The sequence below is a fragment of the Rhinoderma darwinii genome, chromosome 8, assembly GCF_050947455.1.
Source record: "Rhinoderma darwinii isolate aRhiDar2 chromosome 8, aRhiDar2.hap1, whole genome shotgun sequence".
Classification (NCBI taxonomy): Eukaryota; Metazoa; Chordata; class Amphibia; order Anura; family Rhinodermatidae; genus Rhinoderma; species Rhinoderma darwinii.
In genome coordinates, this window is record NC_134694.1 from 43173688 (window position 1) to 43188521 (window position 14834).

Sequence of the window (14834 nt, forward strand, 5' to 3'; positions counted from 1 at the left end):
ATGGTGAGTGTCTGTGTGTATATGTGTGTGTAGTGTGTATACAGTGTGTGTCTCTGTCTTTGTATGTGTATATGCTACAGTGTGTGGTGTGTGTGTGTGTGTGTGTGTGTGTATGTGTGTCTCTTCATGTGTTTGCCTCTTACATCTACTACATTATCTGTCCTCAGAGAGTTATCACTGTGTTATCTGTGATGTTACATAGGACTGCAGGTAACACTACTACATTATCTGTACTCAGAGAGTTATCACTGTGTCGTCTGTGGTGTTACATAAGACTGCATGTGACATAACTACATTATCTGTACTCAGAGAGTTATCACTGTGTTATCTGTGGTGTTACATAGGACTGCAGGTGACATAACTACATTATCTGTACTCAGAGAGTTATCACTGTGTTATCTGTGATGTTACATAGGATTGCAGGTAACACTACTATCTGTTGTAATGATGGGGTAGGGAGACAGACAGGTGAGCCCTAATCTACCCGCCACTCAGTCCCTGCCTACTTGCAACGACCCGTCCTAAGCGACGGGGTACAACTGGGCGACGGTCCCTACGCTCAGTAAGTGCAAGACAGACAAACAGACAAGGGTACACAGAAGCAAGGGAAATGGGGCAGCTGCCCACGGAGAAACCGTGAGCAACAAGAATATTGAACAAGCCGAGTCAAACCAGGAGAGAACGAAGTACAAAACGCTGAGCAGGAGAGTGGTCAGAAAGCCAAGGTCAATAACAAGCAGAGGATGAGTAGTACAAGCAGCAGCAGCAAGCCAGGAAACAAGCATAGAAGAATCACAGGCAAAGGAGGAACAGGAAAGGCAGGTATAAATAGACAGGGGGCGGGAGCTAGCTCCGTCTGGCCAGGCTGTGATAGGCTCTCCCACTCCTAAGCCTGCCCTCCTGAGTGGTGGAAGATGGAGTCAGTCTCACAGACATAGGAGCAGGTGCAGACTGATTGCCCACGGGCGTCGACACAGAAGCTGTGTCTGGCAAATCCTTTACAGTATCACCCCTTTTATGAGGGGCCACCGGACCCTTTCTAGGTGGACCTGGTTTATTGGGGAAACGAAGGTGGAACCTCCTGACCAATACCCCAGCGTGAACATCCCGAGCGGGTACCCAAGTCCTCTCCTCAGGCCCGTATCCTCACCAATGGACCAGGTACTGGAGGGAGCCTTGGACCATCCTGCTGTCCACAATCTTGGCCACCTCGAATTCTACCCCCTCAGGGGTGAGAACAGGGACCGGAGGTTCCCTCGAGGGAGCCAAGGACGGGGAGCAGCGTTTAAGGAGGGAGGCATGAAAGACGTCGTGCACTCGAAAAGACGGGGGCAAGTCCAGTCGGAAGGAGACAGGGTTAAGGACTTCAATGACCTTGTACGGCACTTTAAACCGGGGAGCAAACTTCTTGGACGGGACTTTAAGGCGCACATTTTTAGAAGATAGCCACACCAGATCCCCGACCACAAACAAGGGGTTAGCAGAACGTCTTCTATCTGCCTGAGTCTTTTGTATGCTCTGGGACGCCTCTAGGTTCTTCTGAACCTGGGCCCAGACTGTGCACAGTTCCTGATGAACGACATCTACCTCGGGATTGTTGGCACTACAAGGTGAAACGGAGGAGAACCGTGGATTAAACCCAAAATTACAGAAAAAGGGGGAGACCCCTGACGAGTTACTGACCCGGTTATTAAGGGAAAATTCAGCAAGGGGAATGAATGAGACCCAATCATGTTGACAGTCAGAGATAAAACACCTTAAATATTGTTCTAGAGACTGATTAGTCCTCTCAGTTTGGCCATTAGTTTCAGGTTGGAAAGCCGAGGAGAAGGACAGATCAATCTCCAACTTTTTACAGAACGCTCTCCAAAACAATGAAACAAATTGTACCCCTCTGTCAGAAACAATATTGACAGGAACCCCATGGAGACGCAGGATGTGTTTGACAAACAAGGTAGCTAACGTCTTAGCATTGGGTAGTTTCTTGAGGGGCACAAAGTAGCACATCTTACTGAAGCAGTCTACTACAACCCACACCACCGACTTGCCTTGAGATGGAGGCAGATCGGTGATAAAATCCATGGAGATATGGGTCCAAGGTCTCTGGGGAATGGGCAAAGAACATAGTAAGCCCGCTGGTCGGGACCTGGGAGTCTTGGACCTAGCACAAACCTCACAAGCGGCGACGTAGGCCTTAACGTCCTTAAGCAACCCAGGCCACCAGTAGTTTCTGGCAATGAGGTGCTTGGTACCCAGGATGCCTGGATGGCCAGATAGTGCAGGACAGACAAACAGACAAAGGTACACAGAAGCAAGGGAAACGGGGCAGCTGCCCACGGAGACACCGTGAGCAACAAGAATAGTGAACGAGCCGAGTCAAACCAGGAGAGAACGAAGTACAAAACGCTGAGCAGGAGAGTGGTCAGAAAGCCAAGGTCAATAACAAGCAGAGGATGAGTAGTACAAGCAGCAGCAGCAAGCCAGGAAACAAGCATAGAAGAATCACAGGCAAAGGAGGAACAGGAAAGGCAGGTATAAATAGACAGGGGGCGGGAGCTAGCTCCGTCTGGCCAGGCTGTGATAGGCTCTCCCACTCCTAAGCCTGCCCTCCTGAGTGGTGGAAGATGGAGTCAGTCTCATAGACATAGGAGCAGGTGCAGACTGATTGCCCACGGGCGTTGACACAGAAGCTGTGTCTGGCAAATCCTTTACATCTGTACTCAGAGAGTTATCACTGTGTTATCTGTGGTGTTACATAGGACTGCAGGTAACATCTACCACATTATCTGTACTTAGAGAGTTATCACTGTTTTATCTGTGATGTTACATAGGGATTGCAGGTAACATCTACCACATTATCTGTACTCAGAGAGTTATCACTGTTTTATCTGTGGTGTTACATAGGACTGCAGGTAACAATACTACATTATCTGTACTTAGAGAGTTATCACTGTGTTATCTGTGGTGTTACATAGGACTGCAGGCAAGATCTACCACATTATCTGTAATCAGAGAGTTATCACTGTGTTATCTGTGGTGTTACATAGGACTGCAGGTAACATCTATTACATTATCTGTAATCAGAGAGTTATCACTGTGTTATCTATGGAGTTACATAGGACTACAGGTGACATAACTACATTATCTATACTCAGAACATTATCAATGGGTTATCTGTGGTGTTACATACCACTGCAGGTAACATCTACTACATTATCTGTACTCAGAGAATTATCACTGTGTTATCTGTGGTGTTACATAGGACTGCAGGTAACATCTACATTATTTGTGGTCTTACATAGGACTGCAGGCAACACTACTACATTATCTGTACTCAGAGAGTTATCACTGTGTGTTACCTGTGGTGTTACATAGGACTGCAGGCAACACTACTACATTATCTGTACTCAGAGAGTTATCACTGTGTTATCTGTGTTGTTATATAGAACTGCAGGCAACACTACTACATTATCTGTACTGTGCATATATGTGCCTGTGTGGGTATATATGTGTCTTTTATGTATTTGTATATGTTCCTGTCTGTGTATTTATCTGCCGGTGTGTGTGCGTATTTCTGTACATTTATATATTTGCCTGTATGTATGTATTCCAGAATGTGTGTATGTATATATGCCTGTATGTCCAAATATCTGTCTTTATGTATGTACAGTATATATGTTCCAGCGTGTAAATATATGTGGTTAATTTTTGGTTTGTGTAGGGGACGGCAATAGAGAGTCCAGCACAGGGCGCCATTCAACCTAAGGCCAGCCCTGGCTGTCACCAACCCTAGTCAGAAGGAACTCCGCCGCTGCCTGCGCCGCATGACCTCCTCGGCTCCTCTGGTAAGTCACACCAGGCAGAGCGGAGAGTGGTAGCGGTAGGCTACCGCTCACAGGTCTGTTCACAGTGTGGCGCTAACTACAAGGGGGGGGGGGGAGTGTGGCGCTATTTAAAAGGGGGGAATGTGGCACTATTTACAAGGGGGGGGAGTGTGGAGCTATTTACAAAGGGGCAGCGGGCTGTGTGTGGCACTATCTACAAGGGGGGGAGTGTGCCGCTATCTACTAGGGGGGAAGCGGGCTGTGTGTGGCACTATCTACAGGGGGCTGTGTGTGGCCTCTTTAATTTATTTTATTTTCATTTATTTTTATGTTAATTGCATTATAGAACTATATCGCTTGTAGAAATGCTTTTATACTCGAGTTACATTAAAAAAATAGTGAAAAAAAATTACCCCTCATTGATTGGTAGAGAAAGAAAACATGGCAAGGGGGAAGGAGATGTCGGGAAATAAGTTGGGGTGCGCCAATCTGAATCTTTGCCCCGGGTGCAGGAGAACCTAGCTACGCCTCTGCATTATCTACAGGGGGTGTGTGCCACTATATAATTTTATCTGCAGTCCTATGTAGCATCACAGATAACACAGTGATAACTCTTTGAATACAAATAATGTAGTAGTGTTACCTGCAGTCCGATATAACACCACAGATAACACACAGTGATAACTCTAAGTACAGATAATGTAGTGGATGTGACCTGCAGTCCTATGTAACACCACTGAGAACACACAGTGATAACTCTCTGTGTACAGATAAATTAGTAGTGTTACCTGCGGTCCTATGTAACATCACAGATAACACACAGTGATAAGTCTTTAAGTACAGGTTATGCAGTAATTTTATCTGAAGACCTATGTAACACCACAGATCCCACAGTGATAACTCTCTGAATACCGATAATGTAGTAGTGTTATTTGCAGCCCTATGCAACACCACAGATAACAAACAGTGATACATTTTTGAGTACAGATAATGTAGTACATACAAGGCTTTGTTCACATCTGCGTCAGTACTGCAGTGGATAGGTCATCAGTTGTCAGAAAGTGGAAAACTCCTTTAAAGTACTTGGAGGAAGAGAATATATCAATTTTTGTAGCACAATACTTTACATTAAAGATTTAGGCTGGGACTTGACCTGAGGTATGTTTGATGCCTTTGCTATCTATGACCTTCCACCACCAGTAACCAAATAAGGGACCACGACTTGAATTGTTGTAAAGGCCACAGCAGCCATTTATTAAATACACAAAAATACTCAAATGCAATCAAATAGCATAACACATAATATAACAAACACTCCATAAATTAACATCCTGCTCTATTCTGCAACATTCACCTGTTAAAATATCCTTGAAGGCACTTCAGGCATTATATTTTCATTCCATCCTTTCCTTATCAGGTCTGGAACTTATTGCCCTACAGCCGTACTGCACCTGACCCGAGGGCACCAACCATCTCCAAGACCTACCCTTCCTGGGGAACCTGCCCACCAGGAATGTATGAAACAAGCTGGGTAACCACTCCCCAGCCCCTACGATACTACCCAGAGTTAAAGAGGCTCTGTCACCAGATTTTGCAACCCCTATCTGCTATTGCAGCAGATAGGCGCTGCAATGTAGATTACAGTAACGTTTTTATTTTTAAAAAACGAGCATTTTTGGCCAAGTTATGACCATTTTCATATTTATGCAAATGAGGCTTGCAAAAGTACAACTGGGCGTGTTGAAAAGTAAAAGTACAACTGGGCGTGTATTATGTGCGTACATCGGGGCGTGTTTACTACTTTTACTAGCTGGGCGTTGTGTATAGAAGTGTCATCCACTTCTCTTCACAACGCCCAGCTTCTGGCAGTGCAGCACTGTGACGTCACTCACAGGTCCTGCATCGTGTCGGCCCCAGAGGCTACAGATGATTCTGCAGCAGCATCGGCGTTTGCAGGTAAGTCGATGTAGCTACTTACCTGCAAATGCTGATGCTGCTGCAGAATCAACTGTAGCCTCTGGTGCCGACACGATGCAGGACCTGTGAGTGACGTCACAGTGCTGCACTGCCAGAAGCTGGGCGTTGTGAAGAGAAGTGGATGACACTTCTATACACAACGCCCAGCTAGTAATAGTAGTAAACACGCCCCGATGTACGCACATAATACACGCCCAGTTGTACTTTTACTTTTCAACACGCCCAGTTGTACTTTTGCAAGCCTCATTTGCATAAATACGAAAATGGTCATAACTTGGCCAAAAATGCTCGTTTTTTAAAAATAAAAACGTTACTGTAATCTACATTGCAGCGCCGATCTGCTGCAATAGCAGATAGGGGCTGCAAAATCTGGTGACAGAGCCTCTTTAAATGCCCCGAGTTCTTTTCCAACAATGCCATATGTTGTTCTCCTTCTTCCCATTACGTGCCTTCACAGACCCCTCCTCCTACCGCCACGACATTCATGTGTGACACCTTACACATGAATGTCCCTCCACAACCGCAGGGCTTTCTCCAAACCGTCTTTAATGCCCAGAGTCCACATGTCCGACCCCACATCATTTAAATGGACCCCGTCCAACCGAAGAAAGCCGACCTCAGCCACCTCCAACTCCCTATTACGCACCACCACACCACCATTGCAACCCACAAAATTTTCCACAACTTTATTCACCTTTGACCTAGCCCGATTCAAACTCTGCACTGAACGCGCTTGTCTCCACACCCTGCGAGCAACAATGTCCGACCAAATGATGATCAGACCCAGAAATGAGGACCACAAATGCAAAAGGTCCAATTTGACATCCCGCATAAGATCCCTGGATGACCTCATTCCTAAATCATTTCCACCAAGGTGAATGACCAAAATATTGGGCGCCCTATCCAAACCTGCATAAAACTGGAGTTCCGGCAACAACCTGCACCAAAGCATGCCCCTCAAACCAAACCATCTGACCTGAACCTCGGATTGGTCCAAGCCCAACTGGCGTCCAGCCGCACGAACATCAGCCCGAACACCTCCCCAGTGCACGTATGAGTGCCCCATTATCCACACCAGGCAAGGGCCCGCACCTAGAACAAAACACAGAGCAATAGTAAGGTAAGCAAATCAATCCCCCACTTACAACATAACTCACCCCAACCGCCCTAAAGCAAATGAGGCCGAACATAAATCCTACATCTGTCTGACTCCCACCTACCTATCTTATTGAGCATCGCCGGGGATAAACCCCACCTAGCTGCTTCAGTAGCCGCGTCAATTCTAAACGAGTGAGAGCTATACCCCGAACCCACCCAGCCAGACAACAGGATACATTTTCTGAAAACCTGCACAAACTAATATTTTGACAAAGACATACCATCTGCATGAACCAATAAGGATGCCAGCCACTCAGGCCTAACTGTGACAAACTCTTGAAGACAGCAAACCGGGCATACCCTAGACCCTGGTAACACATGCAAGCACACCAAAAAACCTTTCCCCGCTTGGTCTGTCTTTGATCTGCGTAGCAAGCATGACATGTAGGACCCTTTCAATTCAACATCCGTGAACAATAAGCCCCCAGCCACCCGCTTACTTGCCGCCACCAACTCCGATATCCTGAAAGCTCCAAAGAAAGCTAAAGAAAAAGCCAGCATAAACAAACGTATTTCAAACCCTTACACACAAACAGTCTGCAAATGCTCACAAAGAGATTCCAAAAGATCAAAATATACTGGCTTCCTATAATCCCTAAACACGGAACCCCTCCTGAAACCCTTCATCGCTTGCATGACAAAAAAAGACTTAGTCACGTTCTCCTCCCCTCTGAGTCTAAACCAAAAAGCTACTGCAGACAAACACCAAGAGACCCCTGAGGCAGACACCCCCTCACTGTAAGAATTCCCTATAAAATACAGCAAGCAGGCCAACCGATCCACGTCCGAAATACCCAACTAGGCATCCCCCATCAAGGCTTCCCAAACCCGCCAAACCGCACTGTACCTCTTCCACGTAACCCCACTAACTGACTTTCTAATTAGCGACATTGCCACCGTCATACCACCTTCCAAAGATGCACCGGTCAAGCAAGGCCCTGAGTCTCTGCCCCCGGCGCCAGCAGACGAAACCTGACCCACTGTGACGAGAAAGGGAATCAGACACTGATTAAGCACCCCCGGCACATGCACTGTCACAAAATACGAATTCAAAACCAACCCCCTCAAAACCAAATGTCTCAATAATCGCACAACTGGCGGGGAATTTGCCGTCTGCGCATTGATGGCCTGAACCACTCCCAAATTATCACACACAAAATGCACTCTCCTGTCCCTCAGACAATCCCACCACAGTTCCGCAGCCACCACAATCGGGAACAATTCTAGCAAAGCCAAATTAAGGACAAAACCACATTTACGCCAAACACCCACACACCACTGCCCCTGGAAATACGCCCCAAAACCACAAGCACCTGACGCATCAGTACAGAGCTCCAAATCCACACTAGACACTGGCCTATACATGAGAATAGACCGCCCATTGTAGCTTTGCAAAAACTCCCCCCACACCAACAAATCCACTTTTAACTCACAGGACAACCTAATTAAATGATGGGGAGAATGAACCCCCGCGGTAGCACTAGCCAACCGCCTACAAAAAACCCGCCCCATGGGCATAATCCTACATGAAAAATTCAAACGTCCCAATAACGATTGCAAGTCCCGTAACTTAATCTTCTTCCTGCGTAATGCACTCGCCACCAGCTCTCTCAATTCCAGCAATTTATCCTCAGTCAAACGACATTCCATTCTGTCCCAGTCAATAATTAACCCCATAAACTTTATGACCGTTGTAGGTCCCTCAGTTTTCTCGGGCGCCAGTGGTACCCCAAAGTCAATCACCACCCTTTCCATAGTATGCAGCAACTCTGCACACACATATGTAGCTGGAGGACCGATAAACAAATAATCGTGCAGCGCCGATGACACTTGCGCCTCGTGCCGAACCGCCCACTCCAAAAACATGCTAAACATTTCAAAATAAGCGCAGGAAATGGAGAAGCCCATCGGGAGGCAACAATCGACAAAATAACCACCCTGCCAACAACAACCTAACAAACAAAAACTCTCCGGGTGCACCGGCAACAAACGAAACGCGGCCTCAATGTCAGTTTTTGCCAACAGTGAGCCCTTCCCGTATTTGTGAACCCAAACGACCGCAGCATCGAAGGAAGTGTAACTAACTGCGCAAAGGTTAGGATCAATGTCATCGTTCACCGACTCCCCTTCCGGATAAGATAAATGATGAATAAGGCGGAATTTGTTAACCTCCTTTTTCGGCACCAAACCCAAAGGGGAAACCCGCAAACCAGGAACGGGGGGAGAGGAAAACGGGCAGCCATGCGGCCCAAAGCCACCTCTTTCATCAATTTATCAGTAACCAAATCGGGCCGTGCCAAGGCAAACGCCAAATTGCGGACCACCCCATCCTGTACTGCAGAAGTACAAGGAATCTGGAAACCCTCTGCAAAACCCAGAAACAATAAATCTGCCACTTTCTTATTTGGGCACGCCCTTAAAAATGGAAGCATCCTTTCCACCTTCACCGGCGTCGCCCCTCTTCTGTTCAGCATCTCCCTGCTTGCACTTATGCTTCCGGAAGCATCTGGACAAACCATGGGTGCCTCCGCAACCGGAGCACTCGTGCTTGTACCTACAATCTGATCCAAATTTACAATGCCCCTCGTTAAACTGCCAGAAACATCCTTTCCCGGATGAAGCCGACTGACCTGTTGCTGACCCCTGACCGCCGGCTGCATCACGAAAGGGATGATGCCCCTGTTTTGGAGCCGACATTAATCGCATCCAAAGACTAATGTCCTTGTCATCCCATCTCAAGGAAGGGCCCACCGCCTTTCGCTGACGAAATTGTTTGTGCCTCAACCATGCGTTACCGCCGTATACACTGTATGCCACCCCCACGGAATCCATGTAGCAAAACAGCGCTGAGCAATTCTTTGGCGTCTTTTCGCCCACCACGCTAGCCAAAACAGCGAAGGGCTGTAGCCAATTCAAAAATGTCTGAGGAAGTAACCGATAATGATGTCGCTCCCCTTCCTCCTTTTTACTCTCATCCGGTTTCCACCGGTCCAGAGTAAACTTTTCCAATGGCAACAGAGCAAAAATCTACACATATTCATCCTTCCATATCTTTTCTTTTAGTTCAGACTTCAAATGCGCCCCAAGTGGGCCCTCAAAGCAAACATGCACCTCGCCTATTGCAGCGTCAGCCAAACACACATCATACACCACTTTCTTGGATCTACCAACCCCCGCATCAACAGACTTATCCAAATCCACCACAGCCCCCGCACCAGGCTCAACTTCACTAGCAACTGCAAACCCTGCCACAGCCGCACTTCCACACACCTCACTAGCAGCACCCCACGCCCTCGCCAGGGACTGACCTACATCCCCCATACCTTTAGCAAAAAATTCCTGCATACCCTTAAAAAACATCTGCATATTACCCATAGAAAACATGCCACCCAAATCACTCCCACCCATCCCCGGAACATAAGCAGTGGTAGACTCACCCGGCCATCCCTGAGGTGACCTCCCAACGGCCGTGTCCATGGATCCAGACGGTCTCTCCCTCATCGCGGCGTTCCAGGGGGGTAATGATCCAGCACCACCCTCTCCCCGCAGCTGGCTGTCATCTCGGCTGATGAAGAACTAGGCCCAGCCGACACCGGCCAGTCCAAAATGCAGCCACCCGCTTCTGGCGTGGCATACACCGATAGACAGTCCAGGCTCCCAGGATCCTCTGCGTTCCCAATGCTGTCCTCCGACTCCTCAGCAGCCCTTTCAGGTGGTCAAGATGGCCGCCGCCCCCCCTTACCGGAAGGGGTGAAAAGTCACTATGACTCCCGGACCGGGGACTTCCGGTCCCCGCCGCACGCCTCCCTGCTCCAGCAGGAGACGATAGTATCCTCCAAGATGAGCCTAACCGCCGCTCCCTGCGGGCTGCCCGTGAAGTCCCCGGCTCCATCCGCTGAGCTCCTCCAGTGCCCGGAACATCAGCGCTGGAGAGTGCCGTCACATCCGGTCCCGCTGTTACTTCCGGTCTCGTCGTTGAAGACAGGAGGAGGGAAGATGGCCGCGGCCCCACTCCTCCTGCCACCTCCAATTCCGCCCACCTGCAGGGATTCCGCCCTGACCTCCTAGCCCCCAAGCATGGCGCCTGATTAGGAGCTGGAGGAGGAGGGTCCCTGGTGGGGCTCCCACGGCGCCGACGGGACTGAGGTGTTACCTCCGGTGAAAGCCGCTCTGGAGGCCTGGAACGCCGACTCCTGCGTCCCTCCACACCCGACACTCCAGCCGCCGGGACCAGAGGAAGAGCCACCACAAAATGCCTCTCCAGCCATTCAGGCCCATGCAGCAGCGCCGCATCCCGAATCCTGGCCATCATGGACTCCAAAGAAGCATCCATGCTAGAGGTAAGTGATTTCCCTCACACTGCACTACACTGTTTGGGTTTTGGCAATCTGTGTACTCTATCAATCATCAAATCTCTTTGATCTGCCTCTGGCAGTAATGTGGAAAAATAATCGATCAGGAACTCTCTGAGTTGCGCCGGCATGATGGTTTCAGGTATGCCGCGGAAGTGAATGTTGTTCCTTCGGGAGCGGTCCTCCAAATCAGCCAATTTTAATTTTACTGCCAACATGTCTTCATCTGTCTCATTTTGAGCGTCCACTAAAGTGTTAAAAGCAGAGGAGAATTCATCCATTTTTGATTCAAGATGAGCTGTACGTTCACCAATATCTCTAATGTCCTTAGACAGTGTGGTAAAGGCAGATTTCCCCAGTTTGGGCAGAAAAGGAGGGAGAGAGACTGACCTGAAATCCAGCGCATACAGCTTGTCTGTTGTGCTTGAAGTGCCTTCCACATTAGAACTGCCGGCTGTGCATTGTGCTGCCTGGGAGAGGATAGGAGCTCTGAGATCCAGTGCGTCTTCCTGCAGAGATTGGCCGGCGCCATTTTGTGAGTATCCCGCCGTGGGATAGAAGGACGTGAGTTTCACCGGACCAGCCGGTTTGGATCTTCCTCTCACCATCCCTGCCGCTTTATGACTGCTTCGGGAGTCTCCGGGTAAGTTTTAGTTCGGTACCCGACCTTTAAAAGTAGCTGTAAGCCGCTTTATCTGAGGCTAGGAGCGGAGCTCAGAATTATGCGACCGCTCTCCTCGGCATCCGGCCACGCCCCCCCTGGGGCCTTCTTATAGACCAGGAAATCATGGCAGTTGATGATGATGACTATTCCCTTTAAGGCCGGGCACGAGCGTGCGCGCGCACCCTACGGGACGCAGCAGAACGGAGCGGAAGTGAGCGCTGGCGTCTCCTAGGAAAATGATGGGAACCAACGTTCACGGATCCATGGCTGCGGCCGTCGGAAGGTGAGTAAAACCGATGGCCAACGGCCATGGACGCTACAGACGTTACACTGCTTAGAACTTTAGCAGCAATTTCTCACATTTTCAAGAAAATTTCAAAAGGCTAATTTTACAGGGGCCAGTTCAGTTGTGAAGCGAGTTTTAGGGCCTTATATAGTAGAAACCCCCGATAAGTCACCCCATTTTAAAAACTTCACCCCTCAAAGTATTCAAAACAGCATTTAGAAAGTTTCTTAACCCTTTAGACGTTTCACAGGAATCAAGGCAATGTAGAGGTGAAATTTTCACATTTCTTTTTTTTTTGCAGAAATGTATTTTTCATCTCTTTTATTTGTAACACAGAAAGTTTTACCATAGAAATGCAACTCAATATCTATTGCCCAGATTCTGCAGTTTTTAGAAATACCCCACATGTGGTCCTAGTTCACTTATGGACTGACGCACAGGCCTCAGAACAAAGGAGCATAGCTAGAGGATTTTGGGGTCCTCCTTTTTATTAGAAAATATTTTAGGCACCATGTTAGGTTTGAAATCCCCCAAAAGTGACCCCATTTTGGAAACTACACCCCTTGAGGAAATTATCTAGGGGTATAGTGAGCATTTTGATCACGCAGGTTTTTTGCAGAAATTATTGGAAGTAGGCCGTGAAAATGAAAATCTACATTCTTTCAAAGAAAATGTAGGTTTAGCTAATTTTTTCTAATTTCCACAAGGACTAAAGGAGAAAAAGCAGCATGACATTTGTAAAGCAATTTCTCCCGAGTAAAACAATACCCCACACGTGGTCATAAACGACTGTTTGGACACAGGGCAGGGTTTAGAAGGGAAAGAGCACCATTTGGCTTTTGGAGCTCAAATTTAGCAGGAATGGTTTGCGGAGACCACGTCACATTTGCAAAGCCCCTGAGGGATCAAAACAGTGAAAACGCCAAAAAAGTGACTCCATTTAGGAAACTACACCCCTTGAAGAATCCATCTAGGGGTGTAGTGAGCATTTTGACCCCACAGGGTTTTCATAGATTTTATTAGAATTGGGCAGTGAAGATAAAAAAAATCCTTTTTTTCCAATAAGACGTATCTTTAGCTCAAAATTTTTCATTTTCTCAACAAATAAAGGAATAAAAGAACCCCAACATTTGTAAAGCAACTTCTCTGGAGTACGGAAATACCCCATTTGTGATCATAAACTGCTGTTTGGGCACACGTCAAGGACCAGAAGGAAAGGAGCGGCATTTGGCTTTTGGAGCACAGATTTTGCTGGATTGGTTTCTTGATACCATGTCACTTTTGCAAAGCTCCTAAGGTACCAGTACAGTGGAAACTTCCCAAAAGTGACTCGATTCACAAAACTACACCCCTTGAGGAATTCATCTAGGGGTGTAGTTAGCATTTTGACCCCACAGGTGTTTCATAGATTTTATTAGAATTGGCAGTGAAAAGAAAAAAAATCCTTTTTCTTCAATAAGACGTAGTTTTAGCTGAAAATGTTTAATTTTCTCAACAAATAAATGAAAAAACGCACCCCAGCTCTTGTAAAGCAACTTCTCCTGTGTACGTCAATACCCCATATGTTGTCATAAACTGCTGTTTGGGCACACGGCAGGGCTCAGAAGGGAAGGAGCGCCATTTGCTTTTGAAGTACAGACTTTGCTGGATTGGTTTCTGGGCGCTATGTCGCATTTGCAAAGTCCCTGTGGGACCAAAACAGTGGATCCCCCCCAGAACTGACCCCATTTTGGAAACGACACCCCTCAAGGTATTTACCTAGGGGTGTAGTGAGTATATTAACCCCGCAGGTGATTGGCAGAAATTGGTGTGCACTCGATGTTGCAGAGTGAAAATTGGATATTTTCCATAGATATGCCAATGTGTGGTGCCCAGCTTGTGCCACCATAACAAGACCACTCTCTTATTATTTTGCTGTGTTTACCGGATTTAGAAACACCCTACGTGTGGCCCTAATTTTTTGCCTGGACATTCGACCAGGCTCAGGAGTGAAACAATACCATGTAAAATGAAGACCTAATTTGGCAATTTACAAAGTAATTGCAATTGCAGAGGCTCTGATGTGAAATAATAAAAGAAACTGCTGAGAAGTGACCCCATTTTGAAAACTGCACCCCTCAAGGCATTTATTAAGGAGTGTAGTGAGCATTTTCACTCCACAGGCCTTTTCCATGAATGATTGCGCTGCCGAAGGTGCAAAGTAAAAATTTAAATCTTTCCCTAGATATGCTATTTCAGTGGCAAATATGTCGTGCCCAGCTTGTGCCACTGGAGACACACACCCCAAAAATTGTTGAAAGGGTTCTCCCGGGTATGGCGGTGCGATGTGGAAGTAAACTGCTGTATGGGCACACTGTAGGGTTGGAGCGTGGATTTTGCTTGGTAGTAGTTTTGTTTGGAGTCTTACTGGTGTTTCCGTTCATAATGTGGGGGTACATGTAAGCCGGGCGGAGTATATAAGGGGGATAGTCAGGTGGTATAATAATGGGGTAAAAAAAAACAATAAAATAATCCATAGATTTGCAAAAGTGACATAATTTAAAACCATTTTTCCTTTGCAGCTTCCTTCCTGC

General features: G+C 47.3%; 1 protein-coding gene across 3 annotated transcripts in view; it reads left to right on the forward strand.

Annotated features, from left to right (window-relative positions):
- Positions 1–14834, forward strand: part of GABRA3 (gamma-aminobutyric acid type A receptor subunit alpha3) — a 765781-nt gene that overhangs the window by 32958 nt on the left and 717989 nt on the right. The window contains exon 1 of one of the 3 annotated variants that reach the window (XM_075835630.1): positions 3781–3845. The exons of the other annotated variants lie outside the window; for them this stretch is intronic. The gene's annotated coding sequence lies outside the window, so the exon portion shown is untranslated. Of the gene's footprint in view, positions 1–3780; positions 3846–14834 lie in introns of those variants that run through there. 3 annotated transcript variants of the gene reach the window in all.